This window comes from Cervus elaphus, chromosome 13 (assembly GCF_910594005.1).
Source record: "Cervus elaphus chromosome 13, mCerEla1.1, whole genome shotgun sequence".
NCBI classification, from domain to species: domain Eukaryota; kingdom Metazoa; phylum Chordata; class Mammalia; order Artiodactyla; family Cervidae; genus Cervus; species Cervus elaphus.
Window position 1 is genome coordinate 47,536,454 of NC_057827.1, and position 22,150 is coordinate 47,558,603.

Sequence of the window (22,150 nt, forward strand, 5' to 3'; positions counted from 1 at the left end):
CAGGTAAGGTGTTCTGTTACTCCCTTCTCTTTAAGATTTCTCCACAGTTTTCTTGTGATCCACATAATCAAAGGCTTTAGCACAGTCAATGAAGCAGAAGTAGATATTTTTCTGGAACCCCCTTGCTTTCACCATGACCCAACGAATGTTGGTAATTTGATCTCTGGTTCCTCTGTCTGTTCGAAACCCAGCTGTACATCTGGAAGTTCTCAGTTCACGTATTGCTGAAGCCTAAAAATTGAAGGATTTTTAGCATAATCCTGCTAGCATGTGAAATGAGTGCAACTGCATAGTAGTTTGAACATTCTTTGGCACTGGAATGAAAACTGACCTTTTCATTTCATTGGAATGAAAACTAACATTTATATAAGTCTTTTATTTTATATCTTCCATAATATTTTTTCTTTTCCATATCATAATTATAAAAATATACAATAGATCTTTTCACCAAGCCCTATACAGACCCTCATAAATCCCTCTAGTTTATCTCAATGTGCTATACAAACAACATTTTCTGTTTGCCAGGAAGTGACAAAAGTTAGGAACCAGTGTAAAGTGAGACCCTCAATTCTGAAATAGGAGAAGCTCTGGAAAAGGAATAAAGGATATAAAAGCTCACACACTAGAAGGCAGGTCAGGAGATGGAGAGAAGCCTAGATCAATTGAAAATGTTTGATAACGTTAATACATTTCTAATCCAAAAGAAAGTTTTCAAGTCAACACGAATGCACCATTAGAGCAGCCACACTGCAACTAGCTTCCACACAACCAAAAGGGCACTTTGGGTAGCATATTCTGTCCCTGGCAACCAAAAGTATTCTAAATGATCCATTCCATATAAGAAGGGGAATCTCATAACCTAGGCAGTGGACACACTTGAAAGTTATACTCTCAGGGGCAGCTACTATCAGTAGGAAAAGTTTATTGCTTAAATCAGAGATCAGTCAACTTTATACAAAAAGGGCCTGATCATGAATATTTTAAGCTTTGTGGGCCATGTGGCCTCTGTTGAAACAGTCAGCTCTGCCCTTAGATCATGAAAGTGGCCATAGACAATATATAAAAGAATGAGCTTGGTTGTGTTTCAGTAAAACTATGAATACTGAAATTTGAATTTTGTTTAATTTCCATGTCACTTAGTGTTATTCTTCATTTGGTTATTCTACTCAAGTTGGGCTTCCCAGGTGGCACTAGGGGTAAAGAACCCATCTACAATGCAGGAAACATAATGAAATGCAAGGGCTGGCAACCCACTCCAGTATTCTTACATAGAGAATCCCATAGACAGAAGAGACTGGTGGGACACAGTCAATAAGGTTGCATAAAGTCGGACACAACTGAAGTGACTTAGCACTCAAGCAAAATGTAAAACACATTCTTAACTCACAAGCTGTAGAAAAACAGCCAGTAAGGAGGATTTGCCCTACAATTTGTAATTTGCCAACCGCTTGCTTAGATTCTCATCCACAGATGAGATGCTAGCCCTCTATCACCCTCCTAGGGCAGAAAAGGTAACAGGTCTTCCTGGTTCATCTACAAAGAGGGCAAACCAAGTGGAAGAAAACTCTCTAGATTTCCTCCAAGGCTAACTATGAGTGGATGAGAGAATACCCCAAAAGGAAAAGTAAAGAAATGCTTACTCGTCTTCTGAACTTCAAGTATGTTTGTGATTGGCTACAAGTAAGGTTACGGTCTTTTCAATGACAGACTCTTCCTGGCTTGCCCCTCTAGGCGCTATAGTGTTTAGAGATAAGATTATGGTTGGTGGTTTAGTCACTAAGTTGTGTCCAACTCTTGCGAACCCATGAACTGCAGCCTGCCAGGCTCCTCTGTCCATGGGATTCTCTAGGCAAGAATACTGGAGTGGGTTGCCATTTCCTTCTCCAGGGGATCTTCCTGACTCAGGGACTGAACCCGGATCTCCTGCATTGCAGGCAGATTCTTTACCGACTTGAGCTATGAGGGTAGTGTTTAGAGATAAGATTATAATTCTTTCTTAATCTTGAATATTCTTGCATGATGAGATACATTCTAATCTCTCCACTGTGTGAAGATGTTGAAGGGAAAGAATTTCTTGACTAGTTCAGTTCAGTGCTTGGGGACGAGGAGCCGCGGGAGAAGGTTGGTGGCCCGTGGCATGCAGAGCTGGGGGTCGGGCTGGGAAAGGCCGCTCTCCTCCGCCTTCCCGCCCCGCCCCGCCGGCCCCCCTCCGCGCCCTCCGTTCTCCCCGGTCGGGGGCGCCCCGCCACCCTGCCCCGCCGCGCCCGGTGGCGTCGTCTCCGGAGTGTGTGTCCCTCTTCCCGCCCGGCCCTCCCCGCCACGTCCCTCGAGATTGGGTTCGGGGTGGGGGTGGGGGTGCGCGGAGCGCCCCCTTCCCCCCACCCCACGGGCCTTCGCCCGTGGCGCCGGCCGCGACTGCCTTCCCCGCTCCGGCCGCGGACCGCACGGTGCGTATCCTCCGGTCGCGTCTCGCGGGCTGTGCAGCGTGACGGCTTGGCGGCTCCCCGTCGCGGTGCCGCTTGCCTTGCCCCGTCGCCTCCCGCCGCCGGCCCTGGACCGGTCCGCCTCGGCCGGTCGTCGGTCGTCCGCTGCTATGGGCCTGCCGCGCGGTCGCCAGGCGCCTCCCCACGCGCTCCGAGGCTCGGAGCTTTCTCCCACCCCGCCCCCAGCCACGCCTCCTGCGGCTGGCTGTCGGTTCTCTCGCCCTCTCGCCCCCTTACCTCTGTCGTGTGTCCCCTGCCAGCTTGGCGCCACGCTTCCCGTCGGAGCCCCTTTCCTCTGCCCTGGGTGGTGGGGGGGGGGGTGGGTGGGGGGGGGGGGTGGGTGGGTGGGTAAGGGTGCCTGGGAACGCGGGGGCGGGTAGGGGGCCCCGGTGGACGGGAAGGGGGCCGGTCGTACGGGTGTGCGAGGTGGGGGGGGGGGGGGGGGGGGGGGGGGGTGGTGGGGGGGTGGGCTCTGTCCCGTTTCTGGGGGACGTGTGGGGGTGGTCATCTGGCGTCGGCGCAGACCTCCTGGCGCGGGCTTCCCTGGTGGCTCAGAGGGTAAAGCGTCTGCGAGACCCGGGTTTGATCCCTGGGTCGGGAAGATCCCCTGGAGAAGGAAATGGCAACCCACTCCAGTACTCTTTGGAAAATCCCATGGATGGAGAAGCCTGGTAGGCTATAGTCTATAGTCCATGGGGTCGCAAAGAGGCTGGACACGACTGAGCGACTTCACTTCACTTTCACTTCAGTTCAGTTCAGTCACTCAGTCGTGTCGGACTCTTTGTGACCCCAGTCCTACTCTTTGCGACCCCATGAATCGCAGCACGCCAGGCCTCCCTGTCCATCACAAACTCCCGGAGTTTACTCAAACTCATGCCCATCGAGTAGGTGATGCCATCCAACCATCTCATCCTCTGTCGTCCCCTTCTCCTCCTGCCCCTCAACCCCTCCCAGCATCAGGGTCTTTTCCAATGAGTCAACTCCGCATCAGGTGGTCAAAGTATTGGAGTTTCAGCTTCAGCATCAGTCCTTCCAGTGAACACCCAGGACTGATCTCCTTTAGGATGGACTGGTTGGATCTCCTTGCAGTCCCAGGGACTCTCAAGAGTCTTCTTCAACACCATAGTTCAAAAGCATCAATTTTTCGGCACTCAGCTTTCTTCACCGTCCAACTCTCACATCCATACATGACCACTGGAAAAACCATAGCCTTGACTAGATGGACCTTTGTTGGCAAAGTAATGTCTCTGCTTTTTAAAATGCTATCTAGGTTGGTCATAACTTTCCTTCCAAGGAGTAAACGTCTTTTAATTTCATAACTGCAGTCACCATCTGCAGTGATGTTGGAGCCCAAAAAAATAAAGTATGACACTATTTCCACTGTTTCCCCATCTCTTTTCCATGAAGTGATGGGACCAGATGCCATGATCTTAGTTTTCTGAATGTTGAGCTTTAAGCCAACTTTTTCACTCTCCTCTTTCATTTTCATCAAGGGGCTTTTTAGTTCCTCTTCACTCTTTGCCATAAGGGTGGTGTCATATGCATATCTGAGATTATTGATATTTCTCCCAGCAATCTTGATTCCAGCTTGTGCTTCTTCCAGCCCAGCATTTCTCATGATGTACTCTGCATATAAGTTAAATAAGCAAGGTGACAGTATACAGCCTTGACGTACTCCTTTTCCTATTTGGAACCAGTCTGTTGTACCACGTCCAGTTCTAACTGTTGCTTCCTGACCTGCATACAGGTTTCTCAAGAGGCAGGTCAGGTGGTCTGGTATTCCCATCTCCTTCAGAATTTTCCATAGTTTATTGTGATCCACACAGTCAAAGTCTTTGGCATAGTCAATAAAGCAGACATAGATGTTTTTCTGGAACTCTCTAGCTGTTTCGATGATCTAGCAGATATTGGCAATTTGATCTTTGTTTCCTCTGCCTTTTCTAAAGCCAGCTTGAACATCTGGAAGTTCTCGGTTCAAGTATTGCTAAAGCCTGGCTTGGAGAATTTTGAGCATTACTTTACTAGCATGTGAGATGAGTGCAATTGTGCGGTAGTTTGAGCATCCTTTGGCATTGCCTTTCTTAGGGATTGGAATGAAAACGTACCTTTTCCAGTCCTGTGGCCACTGCTGAGTTTTCCAAATTTGCTGGCATATTGAGTGCAGCACTTTCACAGCATCTTCTTTCAGGATTTGAAAGAGCTCAACTGGAATTCCATCACATCCACTAGCTTTGTTCGTAGTGATGCTTTCTAAGGCCCACTTGACTTCACATTCCAGGATGTCTGGCTCTAGGTGAGTGATCACACCATCGTGATTATCTGGGTCATGAAGATCTTTTTTGTACAGTTCTTCTGTGTATTCTTGCCACCTCTTCTTAATATCTTCTGCTTCTGTTAGGTCCATACCATTTCTGTCCTTTATTGAGCCCATCTTTGCATGAAATGTTCCCTTGGTAGGTCTAATTTTCTTGAAGAGATCTCTAGTCTTTCCCATTCTGTTGTTTTCCTCTCCTTCTTTGCATTTCTTGACTGGTAGGCAGTAGTAATTCTCTGAAATGGTGGGGTAATCTTCAAGCACAAGGGGGAAAAGTCTCAGGGAAGGTGGAAATAGGAGCTGTACACTCTTTCCCTCCTTAGAATGAGAGTATGGGTCCTGAAGAAGGAAAATTACAAGCCCATCTGAAGCAGTCAGGGGTCTCTGAGGGATGGAGAACTTTTTTGATCATAATTAGAAAAAGAATCAGGGAAGGAAAAAGGGCAAACATATTTCATGAACATAAAGTTGCCAGATTTAGAAAATAAAAATACATTCAGTTAAATTTGAATTTCAGATAAGGAATAAATCATTTTGCATGCAACTATGTTCCAAATTTTGCATCCTGAATCTATCTGGCAACTCTACAAGCTGCAGTGAGGGAAGGAGTTGAGGGCTCTAGCATTTCTGCAAAGAGAGAATTGGGACTTCAGGAAGCAATGGCTTCTCAGGGGCCCCAAATGGCTGTCAGGAGCTTCTGGGGACTCATTACTCATCCCTTTCTAGTTCTGATCTCTTACACCACCCAGCAATGTTCTAACCTTCATTTGGAATAAGTATCTGCCATTTTGAAGAGGCAGCATGTAAGGCTTCTATGCCATGTATACAAAAGCTCGTGGCCCCCAATACCTTAAAGAGCAGAGACGACAAGACCGTGACCTTAAACTCCACCTGTCCCCTCCTCTGTTCTCCCCGCCCTCCTCTCCCTCCTTTCACACAAGTGTCTACGGAAGGGTGGAGGGACTCTCTCTCTTTCTTGCTCTCTCTCTGCATTTTGGATACAGTCTTAACCAGTTCTTACTTAAATTGCTTCTCAGATAAAGACTTAAAACCCTCAAAAATGTACTACTTAGATGGGTAAATTCCTTTTAAGTTCCCACTGAGTTCCAAAGAACATGGATTCTTTTATCAACTGAAACAAGACTCTCACTTCTACCAGCTCTGAACTAGCTATTCCCAAACTATAAATGTTCAATTACTTCTCAGACAGCAAATGCACATTTTGCTTCCTTATGCTATATTTCTTGTATGGTTTGCATTATCATTTGCTAAATACACTTGGATACTATTTATCTCTGGAAACATCTCTCAGAGCTTTGTGAGACTTCTTGCCCTCTAGAAGCAGCCCAAATAAATCACTGAGTATCCATTTAACACACAAAAAGAAAAAGATTCCAGTTTTCCAAATAGGGCCATTTGTTTAATCTGTTTGGCTGCTAGGTAGCTGTGGAAATGGTGCTGATGAAACTATCAAGCCCTTTAGGTTTTGTCTCTGATGGGAAAATCCAAAAGTTCTTACCATTTCCATTTTGAAAAATGCATGCCTTCTATTCCTTGAACTGAGCATAGCTTAATGAGTCTGTCTACTTAACACATGGGCTTTCCAGGTAGCTCAGTGGTAAAGAATCTGCCTACAGATTCTACAGAATCTGCCTACATCAAACAGATGAGTTTGATTCCTGGGTTGGAAAGATCCCCTGGAGAAGGAAATGGCAACCTACTCCAGTTCTCTGGCCTGGGAAATCCCATGGACAGAGGAGCCTATAGTCCATGAGATCACAAAGAGTCAGACATGACTTAGTGATGAAACAACAACAATAATACCTAATATATAAATTATAAATATTCTTGACATCTATTCATTTTTAAACTTTAAAAATTGCTTTAAATGAAAAATCTAGGACTTTCCTGGTGGTCCAGTGGTAAGATTCTATGCTCCCAATGAAGGGGGCACAGGTTCAGTCCCTAGTCAGGGAACTAAGATCCCACATGTCATGTGGCTCAGACAAAAAAAAAGTAAAGAAAAGTCTATTCCCCACAAAGATATAAATAAAATGCCTTAACTTTCATGCCAACTGGAAAAGATCTCACTGTGCAGAGAGCAAGTCAAATTAAATTTATCATACATCCAAGAGAGAAATCACTGCACTAGACAGTTAGAGACCCAAGTTCTAATCCCAGCTTTGTCCACAGTCAAAGACAAGAATTTCTTTCTGTACACTGTTTCTCTCTAGTTAATTGTTAGAAATAAATTATAATTTTATATGATGTATTTGCCTAAAATATATAATATTACAAATATAAATGAAGTCCCCTAGATTTCTTCAATCCTTTCCCCGAAACCCAAGAGACAACCAAAACCCAAGAGATAACTTCTACTATAAACTAATACATATCTTTACTAGGCTGTTTAGCTATGCCATAGAAAATAGATAGTATTAATTTTTGTGGGTCTTTTCACATAAATGTTCATAAAATACATGCAACTCTATAGCTCGCTCTTTTCACTCTATGATACATTTTTGAGATCGATCCATGTTGATGTGGATAGCTCTTTTTTCTCTGAGTAATATTTCACCATCTAATAGACCATGTCCTATCTATCCACTCTAGGGACAGTTACATTGTTTCCGATTGTTCTCTATAGAAACAATTTTAATAGATACTAAATTGCCCTCCAAAGCCAGGGATCATTTACCATTCCCACTAGAAGCACAGGAAGCACCTCTTTTTCCACAACTCAACAACACTGAATATTAATAAACTTCATTTTTGTCATACTAGTAGGTAAAAATAAAATAATATCTTGTGCTGATTTTAGTTTGCTTTTCCTCCCTAGCTTAGTGAAGGTGAACGTCTTCTCAAATGTTCTTTAGCCTCTTATATTTTTCTCTTCTGTGAATCCCATGTTTATATCACTTACTTATTTTTTGTTGGTTTATTTGTCCTTACTGATTTGCAGAGCTCTTAATAAATTCAAGTTATTAATTCATTGTTATACATGTTGCTTTTTGTAACTTCAAAACATAGCAGAGTATCTAACTCTTATTAAGAGGTAATAATTATCTGTTGGTTACATGAATAAATGAATGTTGCATAAAAACCATGCATTGGGCAATCACTCTGTAGCTTACAACAGAGCTATGGCACTTTAACTATTTAGCTGTGAAGAACAGGCAAGTGGGTACATTAAGTATGAACCATTAAATGGAGTACCCTATCGTTTCTAAATCCCCAGTACTTAGGACAAGGCCTTCTATAAAATAGCAGCTCAGTAAATGTTGAATGCATTAAAGACCAGAATGGAAGAAACCAAAAGAAACTCCTCCTTGACCGGGGTAGGGGATTAAGAAGTACAAACTACTATGTACAAAATAAGCTACAAGGATATATTATGCAACACAAGGAACATATCCAATATTTTATAATAATGTAAATGGAATACAACCTTTAAAAATTCTGAATTACTATGTTGTACACCTGTAACTTATATAATATTGTACATCAACTATACCTCAATTTAAAAAAAAGAGCCTCCTTCCTCTTACATGCCTGAGAGATCAAATTTTCCATCCCATAATAAGCTAACAAAAAATTATAATAAAATATGTCATGCAGCCAGTACAGAAAAATGTATTAAATATCTGCTCTGTTCCAAATCTCTTGATCTCCACAGCAAAAATGGGAAATTAGAGCCAAGCAGACACCTCACAAGAAAAGCAAATAAAGACAAAATGAATGCTTCGAGTCACTAGACTCAACTTAGGGAATTCATGGTAAAATCTGACTGCTTCATCCACTGCTTCTTTCCCCTGGGGACCAGGGAAAGGACTGAGGGGCCAGGACTGTGCCTCCACCTTGCCTATCTCTTCCTCTTTCCTCCTCCCTCCTCCCCATCTCTCCATTTCAAATGCTTCCTTCTTTCTCTTTCCAGATTGTTGTTCTTTTCTACAGAGTGTTGATCCCTGGATTTTCCTGGATTGTCATGATTTCTGTTGAAAGACTCTCACAGCAGAAGCAACACCCACATTTATATATATATGTATGTATATATATGTTGCTTTTCTTCTGCTTTCTTGCTCCATCAGGGCTCTGTGGAGTTATTTGGTTTAATTACTTCTGGCAGTTTGCCCATCAAAATGTGCAGTTCTTCAAAGGGATGGAAATGACAGTGAATCTGCCTCCTCCCGAGCAATTGAGGTTTTCCTTTGAATCCTGTTGTCTTGGAAACAAGTGAGTTTCATTGAACATACACCTACCATAATGGTTAAAACATCAGCTAGAGGCATCACTCCCCCACAATCCATTCTCTGTTTTGCCCAACTCAGAGGATGATTGGCTGCTAGACTAGAAACGGGCTGTGAGTGAAGACATCTGGATTCTAGCCTTAGCTCTGAAACTATTCACATGGCTACAGGCAGGTCAAATAACCTTTTTGAGCCTCTATTTCCTTATTTAAAAATTGGAAAAAATAGAACCTCTTCTATCTATCTCAAATTCAATGGGAAGATTAAAAGTGGAAATAGACATGAAAAAGCACTTTGGAAACTACAAAAAGATAGGCAAATATAAGCACATACTTGAATTATTTTCCTCTTGCTCAAAATGAATCATGAAATTTTAGCTCAGATATGTATAAGTGCTGTTTATTATCTTATCCTAATGGTAAAACAGACCACCTTTAAAGACCTAAGCACCTGAGAGCTGAAAATGGTCATCAGTGACAGTAGTTACTCCCTTTGTGGTCCATTCTGCTAAATGAAAAGTAACTCCATGCAGACAGGAAAGCTGTGCCCACTACTGTTGACTACTCAGAGTATAGTACCAGGCACAGCCTAAAGTTACTTCTGTTTTAGTCATCCCTGGCTGCATAACAAGCCACTCAAATACATAGTGGCTTCAAGCAATCCTTTTCTTTTGCTCACAGTTTTATGGATCAGAAATTCAAGGTCTTGCCTGGGGCAGTTCATCTCTGCCATATCCAGGCAGTTGGGGCTAGATGACCCACTTCTCTACATGTCTGAAACCTCAGTGCTCCTTGGCAACTCTCTCTCTCCACTTGGTGTCCCAACCTCCAACACCTCTTCACATGTTTGAGGGCTCTCACCACTATGGTATCAGGGTAGGTCCTTTTATTACATGCTGTTTGACTTCCAAGAGACAGGAAGCAGAAGCTGTTGCGTTGGTTAATGGCTATACCTAGAAATGGCACAGCATCACTTCTGCCACGCTCTACTGGTCAAAGAAGAAACAGGACCTGTCCAGACCCAAGGGAATGGAGAAACAGATTGCATCTCCTGATGGAAGAAAGGCAAGGTAAACCTTGCAGAAGAGTGTAATGTTACAGCTGTCTCTAGGAGACTCTGATATCTCCTTTGGCATTTGTCATCCCTAGCAAGGTATCTCCTAGTTCTGCCACACCAGGATTAATGAAGATCAATAGGTAGAGAACAAGATGGCAGAGAAGTAGGTGAACGTGGAATACATCTTTCTCCACGGATACATCAGGAACACACCTTCAAACACAGAAGTGCATGCAGAACACCAGCTGAGAGCGGACAGGAGGACCTGACCAGCAGAAAAGAATATATAGACCCACGCAAAACTCAGTAGGATGAAGGAACTAGGGGGAAAAACAGGAGTGTTAGGACTGGACCTGCCCTCGACAGGTGGGGGAACTGAAGCAGGGGTCCAATCCCCACATCGGGGTAACGGTCTGAGTCAGAGGAGAAACATTTAAGGCTGAGAGTGAAACAGTGGACCTGTGGCAGCCTAACTGGAATGAGAATCAGACAGTCTTTGTCACAGCCATACATACCCCGGACAGGGATGCAGATCTCCTGGAACGCACAGCAGCTCTAAGCTGGAGTTTAGGTATTGTGGAGCAATCCCAGGGCGAGGGCTGCTGTGGACTGTGGAGAGATGAATCGAGGGGATGTGAGGAGGAGATTGTGGTGGGAAATGCCTGTGGAGGAAAGCTGGGCAGCCATGGAAGCAAGGGGATACTGCTGCGACGGTGGAGCCATCACCATAGCCTCTCTCCCCCCACACGTCAGCGCTGGCAGCTGAACAATAGAGAGGCTGGCCCATCAGACGCCTGGCACTGAACTACAGAGTAGGACCCCACCCAGGGTGCCCCTTTAAGTGCCTGATGCACCAAACAACAGAGAAGGACCCCAGGCCAGGAAGCCTCTGAGTGCCTGAACGGGCAGAGCTACAGAGAAAGACTGGCCAAAGAGGCCCTCTGATGACCAGCTACAGAGGCTTGAAAAAGGACTCCTGCAGCAGAGGCAGTCGTGTCCCTGCGCACTTGGCGCCGCCAGGGTCCCCGCAAGCCAAGCAGCTGCGCCACCTTCATGCTCAACTCTCCCTGGGGCAGAGCTGCCAGAGGCAAAAAGAAGTCTTGCGCCTATGCATGCAGGGTCACTTTGGTCATGTCCAGCTCTTTGCGACCCTGTAGACTGTGGCCTGCCAGGCTTCTCTGTCAGGAAGGGAGGTTCTCCAGGCAAGAATACTGGAGCGTATTGGCCAATACTGGTTGCCATGCCCTTCTAGAGCACTCTATTTCCTGCTGCCCTAGACGCCAACCCCCCTGAGTACCTGGTGCTGCCAGAACCGCTGTGACCCAGGCAGCTGCACCACCTCCACACCTGGCCTCACAGGGGCAAACCCGAGTCTTCCAGGGCAGCCTCAGGAGCAAACCCCAGTGGACAACCCACGTGCAGAGGTGGAAATAAAACCACAACTGAAACCCAGGGGCAGTGGGCTAAGGAAGAAGACCCCAAACCTTCCCACCAGCTGTACAAACTGCAGATTAAATCCACACGATCAACTAGGCAGACTCTGTGTCTATGGAATATATAAAAGGCCACTGAGAGCTCCCACCAAAGAAGACACACTAGTTCTGCTAGCTGTGGACATTGGAGGCAAGAACACACAGGAGTACGAGCAGATTAGAATCTGAGCTGCCCCCACAGCAGATCCAGAGATCAGCACGGTGTTGGAGGGCATCCTAGGGAGGTGAGGTGGACTGCAAGGTAAGGAAAGGAGTCTGACAGCAGTGATTCAAGAAAAACACATTTAATATTCTTATGTTTTGACTAGTTCTGTAGATTCTTTGGATTTTTTTTTCTTTTTTTCCCTCCTCTGTTGTAGTTGTCAATTTTACTGGCACTAAGATATCCAATTAGGCTTTTGAAAGTTTTTTTTTTTCTCACTCACATTTTTTATCATTGTCATAATCATTTTTATCATTATCATTGTCATAAACCTCTGCTTCTACGTTGGGCTTTTGCGGTTTTGTGCAGTTTCCCTTTTCTCTCTCTCTCTCTCTTTTTTCTTTTCTCTTTTTTTTAATTTTAATTTTTAAAACCTATTATCATTTTTTGTACATTTATTCTTTCGTTTGCTTTTCCTACTTTCTTTTCCCCTTGCAGTTAACCTTTAATGTATGTAAATTTTCTTCATCTACCTCTATTTAACTTTGCATATCTATTCTTTATTTTCTTTCCTTTCCTCTCAACATTTTGTTAGTTTTATTTTCATTGTTTTATTCCCCAATTGGCACCTTGCTTTTGTTTTGTTTTCCAGTTTGTGCTTTAGTTAGTTTTGTTCTGGTAGATATAATTTTTGGTTTCCTTTGTTTGCTGGGTCAATCTATTGTACTTTATTTTTGTTGGCCTGTTTTGATTTTGCTTATGGGTGTATATGTAGATATTCAGTCACACTTTTTATTGTTGTTATAAACCTCTGCCTCTACGTTGGGCTTTTGCAGTTCTTGGAGTTTTCCTTTTTCTTCCTTTTTTCTATCTTCTTCCATTTTTTTTTCTTTTCTCTTTTTTATAGTTTTAATTTTTAATTTTTTTAAACCTACTATATTTTTTCTACATTTATTCCTTTCTTTGCATTTCCTACTGTTCTTTTCCCCTTGCAGTTAACCTTTAATGTATATAAATATTCTTCACCTACCTCTGTTTAACTGTGCATATCTATTCTTTCTTTCTTTTCTCTCTTTCCTTTCCTCTCAACATATTTGTTAGTTTTGTTCTCATTGCTTTATTTCCCACTTGGCACCTTGCTCTAGTTTTCTTTTCCAGTTTGTGCTTTAGTTTGTTTTGTTCTTAATGGGTAAGTGTAATTTTTTATTTCCTTTGTTTGGTGAGTCAAACAAAGGACTCTTTTGACTTTGCTCATGGGTATATATGTATATGTATATATTCCATTATTTTAATTATTATTTGCCTGATTTTGTAACTTCCATTTATCTGGGGGTCATCTTTGGCTTCTCATTTTTGGATATTTGTCTTAATCTCACTTAATGCCATAACAAACCACTTGTTCCTGGCCAGAGATCAAGCCCTTAGCCTTTGGAGTGGGAGCACTGACTCCAAGACCCTAGACTACCAAAGAACTAACCCTACGGAGTATCAAATAGTGAGAACTCACACAAAGGAAACCACTTGAATACAAACCCCGGCTTCACCCAATCACCAGTAGCACCCTGTGCAGGACGCCTCATCTAAACAACAAACAAAACAAAAATATAAACCCAATCATCAGCAGACAGGATTACCACCTCACTCACCCTTGCCCGTCAGAGGAAAAACAAACAAAAACTTAGCACAAATCTCACCACAAACCACTGGACCAACCTTCAGTTCAGTTCAGTTGCTCAGTCGTGTCCGACTCTTCAACCCATGAATCATAGCACGCCAGGCCTCCCTGTCCATCACCAACTCCCAGAGTTTACTCAAACTCATGTCCATCGAGTCAGTGATGCCATCCAGCCATCTCATCTTCTGTCGTCCCCTTCTCCTCCTGCCCCCAACCCCTCCCAGCATCAGGGTCTTCTCCAATGAGTCAACTCTTCACATCAGGTGGTCAAAGTATTGGAGTTTCAGCTTCAGCATCAGTCCTTCCAATGAACACCCAGGACTGATCTCCTTTAGGATGGACTGGTTGGATCTCCTTGCAGTCCCAGGGACTCTCAAGAGTCTTCTCCAACACCACAGTTCAAAAGCATCAATTCTTTGGCGCTCAGCTTTCTTCACCTTCCAACTCTCACATCCATACAAGACCACTGGAAAAACCATAGCCTTGACTAGACAGACCTCTGCTGGCAAAGTAATGTCTCTGCTTTATAATATGCTATCTAGGTTGGTCATAACTTGCCTTCCAAGGAGTAAGCATCTTTTAATTTCATGGCTGCAATCACCATCTGCAGTGATGTTGGAGCCCAAAAAAATAAAGTATGACACTGTTTCCCCATCTATTTCCCATAAAGTGATGGGACCAGATGCCATGATCTTAGTTTTCTGAATGTTGAACTTTAAGCCAACTTTTTCACTCTCCTCTTTCACTTTCATCAAGAGGCTTTTTAGTTCCTCTTCACTCTTTGCCATAAGGGTGGTGTCATCTGCATATCTGAGGTTATTGATATTTCTCCCAGCAATCTTGATTCCAGCTTGTGCTTCTTCCAGCCCAGCATTTCTCATGATGTACTCTGCATATAAGTTAAATAAGCAGGGTGACAATATACAGCCTTGATGTACTCCTTTTCCTATTTGGAACCAGTCTGTTGTACCACGTCCAGTTCTAACTGTTGCTTCCTGACCTGCATACAGGTTTCTCAAGAGGCAGGTCAGGTGGTCTGGTATTCCCACCTCTTGAAGAATTTTCCACAGTTTATTGTGATCCACACAGTCAAAGGATTTGGCATAGTCAATAAAGCAGAAATAGATGTTTTTCTGGAACTCTCTTGCTTTGTCAATGATCTAGCGGATGTTGGAAATTTGATTTTTGTTTCCTCTGCCTTTCCTAAAACCAGCTTGAACATCTGGAAGTTCACAGTTCATGTATTGCTGAAGCCTGGCTTGGAGAATTTTGAGCATTACTTTACTAGCATGTGAGATGAGTGCAGTTGTGTGGTAGTTTGAGCATTCTTTGGCATTGCCTTTCTTTGGCACTGGAATGAAAACTAACATTTTCCAGTCCTGTGGCCACTGCTGAGTTTTCCAAATTTGCTGGCATATTGAGTGCAGCACTATCACAGCATCATCTTTTAGGATTTGAAAGAGCTCACCTGGAATTCCATCACCTCCACTAGCTTTGTTCGTAGTGATGCTTTCTAAGGCCCACTTGACTTCACATTCCAAGATGTCTGGCTCTAAGTGGGTGATCACACCATCGTGATTATCTGGGTCGTGAAGATCTTTTTTGTACAGTTCTTCTGTGTATTCTTGCCACCTCTTCTTAATATCTTCTGCTTCTGTTAGGTCCATGCCATTTCTGTCCTTTATCAATCCCATCTTTGCATGAAATGTTCCCTTGGTATCTCTAATTTTCTTGAAGAGCTCTCTAGTCTTTCCCATTCTGTTGTTTTCCTCTATTTCTTTGCATTGATCACTGAGGAAGGCTTTCTTATCTCTCCTGGCTATTCTTTGGAGCTCTGCATTCAATAGGGAATATCTTTCCTTTTCTCCTTTGCTTTTTGTTTCTCTTCTTTTCACAGCTATTTGTAAGGCCTCCTCAGACAACCATTTTGCCTTTTTGCATTTCTTTTCCATGGGGATGGTCTTGATCCCTGTCTCCTGTACAATGTGACAAACCTCCGTCCATAGTTCATCAGGGCACTCTGTCTATCAGATCTAGCCCCTTAAATCTATTTCTCACTTCCACTGTATAGTCATAAAGGATTTGATGTAGGTCATACCTGAATGGTCTAGTGGTTTTCCCTACTTTCTCCAGTTTAAGTCTGAATTTGGCAATAAGGAGTTCATGATCTGAGCCACAGTCAGCTCCCAGTCTTGTTTTTGCTGACTGTATAGAGCTTCTCCATCTTTGGCTGCAAAGCATATAATCAATCTGATTTTGGTGTTGACGATCTGGTGATGTTCATGTGTAGAGTCTTCTCTTGTGTTGTTGGAAGAGGCTGTTTGCTTAGCAGGGCAGAAACCAAAAGGAAGAAAGAACACAACCTTGAAGCCTGGGAAAAGGAGACCTCAAGCACAAAGAGTCCCATACAGGATAAACCCAAGACATATGTTAATGAAACTAACAAAGGCTAAACACAAAGAATATTAAAAGCAGCAAGGGAGAAGAAACAAGTAACATACAAGGGAAACCTTATACACTTAACAGCTGATCTTTCAGCTGAAACTCTACAGACCAGAAGGGAATATCAGGATATATTTAAAGTACTGAAAGGGAAAAATCTACAACCAAGATTACCGTACCCAGCAAGGATCTCATTCAAAATTGATGGAGAAATAAAAAGCTTTTCAGACAAGCAAAAGTTAAGAAAATTCAGTACCACCAAACCAGCTTTACAACAAATGTTAAACAGACTTATATAGTCAAGAAATACAAGAGAAGAAAAAAGATCTACAAAATCAACCCCAAACAATTAACAAAATGGCAACAGGAACAAATATATCAATAATTGCTTTAAATGTTATTGGATTAAACGCTCCAACCAAAAGACACAGACTGGCTGAATGGATACAAAAACAAGACCCACATTTATGCTGTCTATAAGAAACCCACTTCATACCTTAAAACACATAAAAACTGAAAGTGAGAGGATAGAAAAAATATATTCCATGCAAATGGGAAGTAAAAGAAAGCTGGAGGAGCAATCCTCATATTAGAGAAAAGAGACCTTAAAAGAAGATTACAAGAGATAAGGAAGGACACTACATAATCAAGGTATCAATCCAAGAGGAAGACATAACAATTGTAAATATCTATGCACCTAACATAGGAGCACTTTAATACATAAGACAAACACTAACAGATACAAAAGGAAAAATGACAGTAACACAATAATAGTAGGAGATTTGAACACCCCACTCACACCAATGGACAGATCATCAAAACAAAAAATTAATAAGGAAACACAAGTCTTAAATGATACATTAGATGAGATGGATCTCATTGATATCTTCAGGACATTCCATCCAAAGGCAGAAGAATACACCTTCTTCTCAAGTACACATGGAACATTCTCCAGAATAGACCACATCATGGGTCACAAATCAAACCTCAGTAAATTTAAGAAAATTGAAATTGTATCAAGCATCTTCTCTGACCACAACACTATAAGTCTAGATATCAGTTACAAGGGAAAAAAGTGTAAGAAACACAAACACATGGAGATTAAACAACATGTTTCTAAATAACCAACAGGTTACTGAAGAAATCAAAAGGGAGATTAAAAAATTTCTAGAAACAAATGACAATGAAAACATGATAACTCAAAACCTATGGGATGCACCAAAAGCAGTTCTAAGAGGGAAGTTTATAACAATACAATCCTTCCTCCAGAAACAAGAAAAACATCGAATAGACAACCTAACTTTACACCTAAAATAACTGGAAAAAGAAGAACAAAAAAAAAAACTGGTAGAAGGAAAGAAATCATAAAGATCTGAGCAGAAATGAATGAAAAAAAAAAGAAATGAATGAAAAAGAGGTGAAAGAAACAATAATAAAGATTAATAAAACTAAAAGCTGGTTCTTTGAGAAGATAAACAAAATTGACAAACCTTTAGCCAGTCTTATCAAGAAAAAAGAGAGAAGAATCAAATCAACAAAGTTAGAAATGAAAAAGGAGAGGTTACAACAGACAAGGCAGAAATACAAAGGATTATAAGAGACTAGTATGAACAACTATATGGCAATAAAATGGATAACTTGGCAGAAATGGATGGATTCTTAGACATGTTCAATCTTCCAAGAATGAATCAGAAAGAAATAGAAATTATGAACAACCCAATTACAAGCACTGAGATTGAAGCTGTGATCAAAAACCACCCAAAACAAAAACCCAGGACCAGACGGCTTCACAGAATTCTATCAAACATTTAGAAAAGGGCTAATGCCTATCCTTCTAAAACTCTTTCAAAAAGTTGCAGAGGAAGGAACACTTCCAAACTCATTCTACGAGGCCACCATCACCCTGATACCAAAACCAGACAAATACAACACACACACACACACAAAAAAAAAAAAACTACAGGCCAATATCACTGATGAACATAGATGCAAAAATCCTCAACAAAATTTTAACAAATAGAATTCAGCAACACATTAAAAAGCTTATACACCATGATCAAGTTGGGTTTATTCCAGGAATGCAAGGATTCTTCAACATAAACAAATCAATCAGTGTGATACACCATATCAACAAATTGAAAGATAAAAACCATATGATCATCTCAACAGATGCAGAAAAAGCCTTTGACAAAATTCAGTACCCAATTATGATTCAAACTCTTCAAAAAATAGGCATAGAAGGAACCTCCCTCAACATGGTAAAGGCCATGTATGATAAGCCTACAGAAAACATTATTCTCAATGGTAAAAAACTGAAAGCATTCCCCCTAAGATCAGGAACAAGACAAGGGTGTCCACTTTCACCACTATTATTCAACATAGTTCTGGAAGTCCTAGCTACAGCAATCAGAGAAGAAAAAGAAATAAAAGAAATCCAGATAGGAAAAGAAGAAGTAAAGCTCTCACTTGTTGCAGATGACATGATACTGTACATAGAAAACTAGAGCTAATCAGTGAATTTAGCAAAGTTGTAGGATACAAAATCAATACACAGAAATCATTTGCCTTTCTATATACTAACAATGAAAAATCAGAAAGAGACTCAATTCCATTCACCATTGCAACAAAAAGAATTAAATACCTAGGAATAAATTTACCTAAGGAGACAAAAGAACTGTAGACAGAAAATTATAAGACATTGATGAAAGAAATCAAAGATGACATAAACAGATGGGGAGATATTCCATGTTCCTGGGTAGGAAGAATCAATATTATGAAAATGGCTATACTACCAAACACAATCTACAGATTCAATGCTATCCCTATCAAATTACCAATGGCATTTTTCACAGAACTAGAACATAAAATTTCACAATTCATATGGAAACACAAAAGGCCCCAAATAGCCAAAGCTGTCTTGAGAAAGAAGAATGGAGCTGGAGGAATCAACCTTCCTGGCTTCAGATTATACTACAAAGCTATAGTCATCAAGACAGTATGGTACTGGCACAAAAACAGAAATATAGACCAATGGAACAAGATAGAAAGCCCAGAAAGAAACCCATGCACCTATGGGTACCTTATTTTTGACAAAGGAGGCAAGAATATACAATGGGGCAAAGACAGCCTCTTCAATAAATGGTGCTGGGAAAACTGGACAGCTATGTGTAAAAGAATGAAATTAGAACACTTCCTAACACCATACACAAAGATAAACTCAAAATGGATTAAAGACCTAAATGTAAGACCAGAAACTATAAAACCCTTAGAAGAAAACATAGGCAGAACACTCAATGACATAAATCAAAGCAAGTTCTTCTATGACTCACCTCCTAGAGTAATGGAAATAAAAACAAAAGTAAACAAGTGGGACCTGATTAAACTTAAAAGTTTTCGCACAGCAAAGGAAACTATAAGCAAAGTGAAAAGACAACCCTAAGAATGGGAGGAAATAATAGCAAATGAAACAACTGACAAAGGATTAATTTCCAAAATATATAAGCAGCTCATACAACTCAATGCCAGAAAAACAAACAACCCAATCAAAAAGTGGGGGAAAGGCTTAAACAAACATTTCTCCAAAAAAGACATACAGATGGCTAACAAACACATGAAAAGATGCTCAACATCACTCATTATCAGAGAAATGCAAGTCAAAACTACAATGAGATATCACCTCACACCAGTCAGAATGGCCATCATCAAAAAGTCTACAGACAATAAATGCTGGAGAGGGTGTGGAGAAAAGGGAACACTCTTGCACTGTTGGTGGGAATGTAAATTGATACAGCCACTATGGAAGACAGTATGGAGATTCCTTTAAAAAACCACCATATGACCCAGCAATCCCACTCCTAGGCATATACCCTGAGGAAACCAAAATTGAAAAAGACATGTATCCCACTGTTCATTGCAGCACTATTTACAATAGGTAGAACACGGAAGCAACCTAGATGTCCATCAACAGATAAATGGATAAAGAAGTTGTGGTACATAAACACAATGTAATATTACTCAGCCATAAAAAGGAACACATTTGAGTCAGTTCTGATGAGGTAGATGAACGTAGAGCCTATTATACAGAGTGAACTGGGTCAGAGAGAGAAAGATAAATATCATATTCTAACACACATATACAGAATCTAGAAAAATGGTACTGAAGAATTTATTTACAGGGCAGCAATGGAGAAACAGACATAGAGAATAGATTTATGGACATGGGGAGAGGGGAGGAGAGGGTGAGATGTATGGAAAGAGTAACATGGAAACTTACATTACCATATGTAAAATGGACAGCTGATGGGAATTTGCTGTATGGCTCAGGAAACTCAAACAGGGGCTCTGTATTAACCTAGAGGGGTGGGATGGGGAGGGAGATGGGAGGGAGATTCAAAAGGGAGGGGATATATGTATGTCTATGGTTGATTCATGTTAAGGTTTGACAAAAAACAACGAAATTCTGTAAAGTAATTATCCTTCAATAAAAAAAAGAGAAAAAAATAAAGATCAATAAAGCACCTACTGAGACTTTGACCACTCCCAGACACTATTATCAGACCTTGGTGAATAAGGTCTTCTTCCCAGGAGCCAAAGAAGCACCTAAACAGACTAGATACATGAAACTCCAGTTTGGATCATTCACATTTGGAAGAAAACATGGTACCTCAGGCCTCTCCACATCTAAGCACATTTCTAAAAGTAGCTTCAGCAAAGAAACCAGCCAGATACAAAGAAAAATATCATATCAAGGGTCACATTTTGGTCTTGCTACACAGATTTAACATATGTGTCATCTTGGATTAATTATATAACCTCTCTAGGTCTCAGTTTCCTCATCTGGACAATGTGGGATTTATACCTCTAATAATTTACCTTTCAAAAATTGCTGAAATTATTAAATTAAATGATGTATATAACATGCATTTTAGTTATAAATCAGTATAAGAATGTCAATTATTAAATCAGAAAGACAACAGAGGCAGATACTGGCTTTGCCTCTTCATGGATGTGTGACTCTTAGGGAAGCTTACTTAAACATTCTGTGCCTCCATTTAATCTTCAAAGTCTGGTTTGGCATGCCAGATTTTAAAAATGTATCACAAACCAGAACTTCCCTAGTGGTCCCATGGTTAAGAATTATCTGCCAATACAGGGGACATGAGTTTGACACCTGGCCCAGAAAGATTCCACACGCCACAGAGCAACTAAAACCCTGCACCACAACTACTGAAGCCTGAGTTCCCTAGAGCCCATGCTCTGCAACAGAAGAAGCCACCACAAATGAGAAGCCCACGCACCACAACTAGAGAGTAGACCCTGCTAATAGCAACTAGAGAAAGCCCATGCACAGCAATGAAGATCCAGCACAGCCAAAAGTAAATAAATATCACAGATCAGAAGTTAAAAGGAAAAATGCCAAACCATGCATCAAGAGAAAATAAATGCATGTTGTAAGCACTATGGGATAGACTTACTGGTGTGGTTTTCATTTAAAATCTTAAGCCAAACATGGGATGGCTAATAGAGTAAAATATATCTTCCATACAGTGACTGAATACTCATTGGAAGGACTGATGTTGAGGCTAAAGCTCTAGTACTTTGGCCACCCGATACGAACAGCCAACTCATTGGAAAAGACTCTGATGCTGGGAAAGATTGAAGGCAGATGGAGAATAGGATGACAGAGGATGAGATGGTTGGATGGCATCACTGATTCAATGGACATGAACTTGGGCAAACTTTGGGAGATAGTGAGGGATAGGGAAGCGGGGCATGCTGCAGTCCATGAGGTCACAAAGAGTCAGATGCAACTTGGCAATTAAATAACAACAGTGGGTGAGTAGGGGTCTGGAACCAGACTTCTGGATTTAAATTCTAATCTCTCCTTTGAACAGTTGTGTGATCTAGTGCAGAATACCTAACTTCTGACCTCTATTTCCTCATCTCTAAGATGAAAGTAATGATATTATCTACCTCATAGGGTTGTTGTAAAGATTAAATGACTCAATGCTCTGAAAACAGTATGTAAAAACATAATAAGAATTAGTAAATTTTAACTACTACTCTTCATCTCAGTCATTTTATGTCTGCTGTATAAAAGCTCAACTCCAGTGTCAACACTATGACAGCACACCTCATCAAGAGGGTATGAACATATATATTAATCATAGAATTGAGATTTATTAAGGCACATGGCAGGACTCTCAAGCAGGTGCAAAATTGCCTGAGAGAACAAGGAAAGAAAACAAATCTTGATTTTTACTGAGTTTCACTGTGTTTGGGGAGGGGAAGGGTAGCC

The 22,150-nt window shown here is 41.4% G+C and overlaps 1 protein-coding gene across 1 annotated transcript in view; it reads left to right on the plus strand.

Annotated features, from left to right (window-relative positions):
- Window positions 1–2,299: 2,299 nt before the first annotated feature.
- The window catches only part of LOC122706652 (60S ribosomal protein L7a-like), a 65,963-nt gene continuing 46,112 nt past the window's right edge, over window positions 2,300–22,150 (plus strand). The window contains exon 1 of the mRNA XM_043922012.1: window positions 2,300–2,447. The gene's annotated coding sequence lies outside the window, so the exon portion shown is untranslated. The remainder of the gene's footprint in view (window positions 2,448–22,150) is intronic.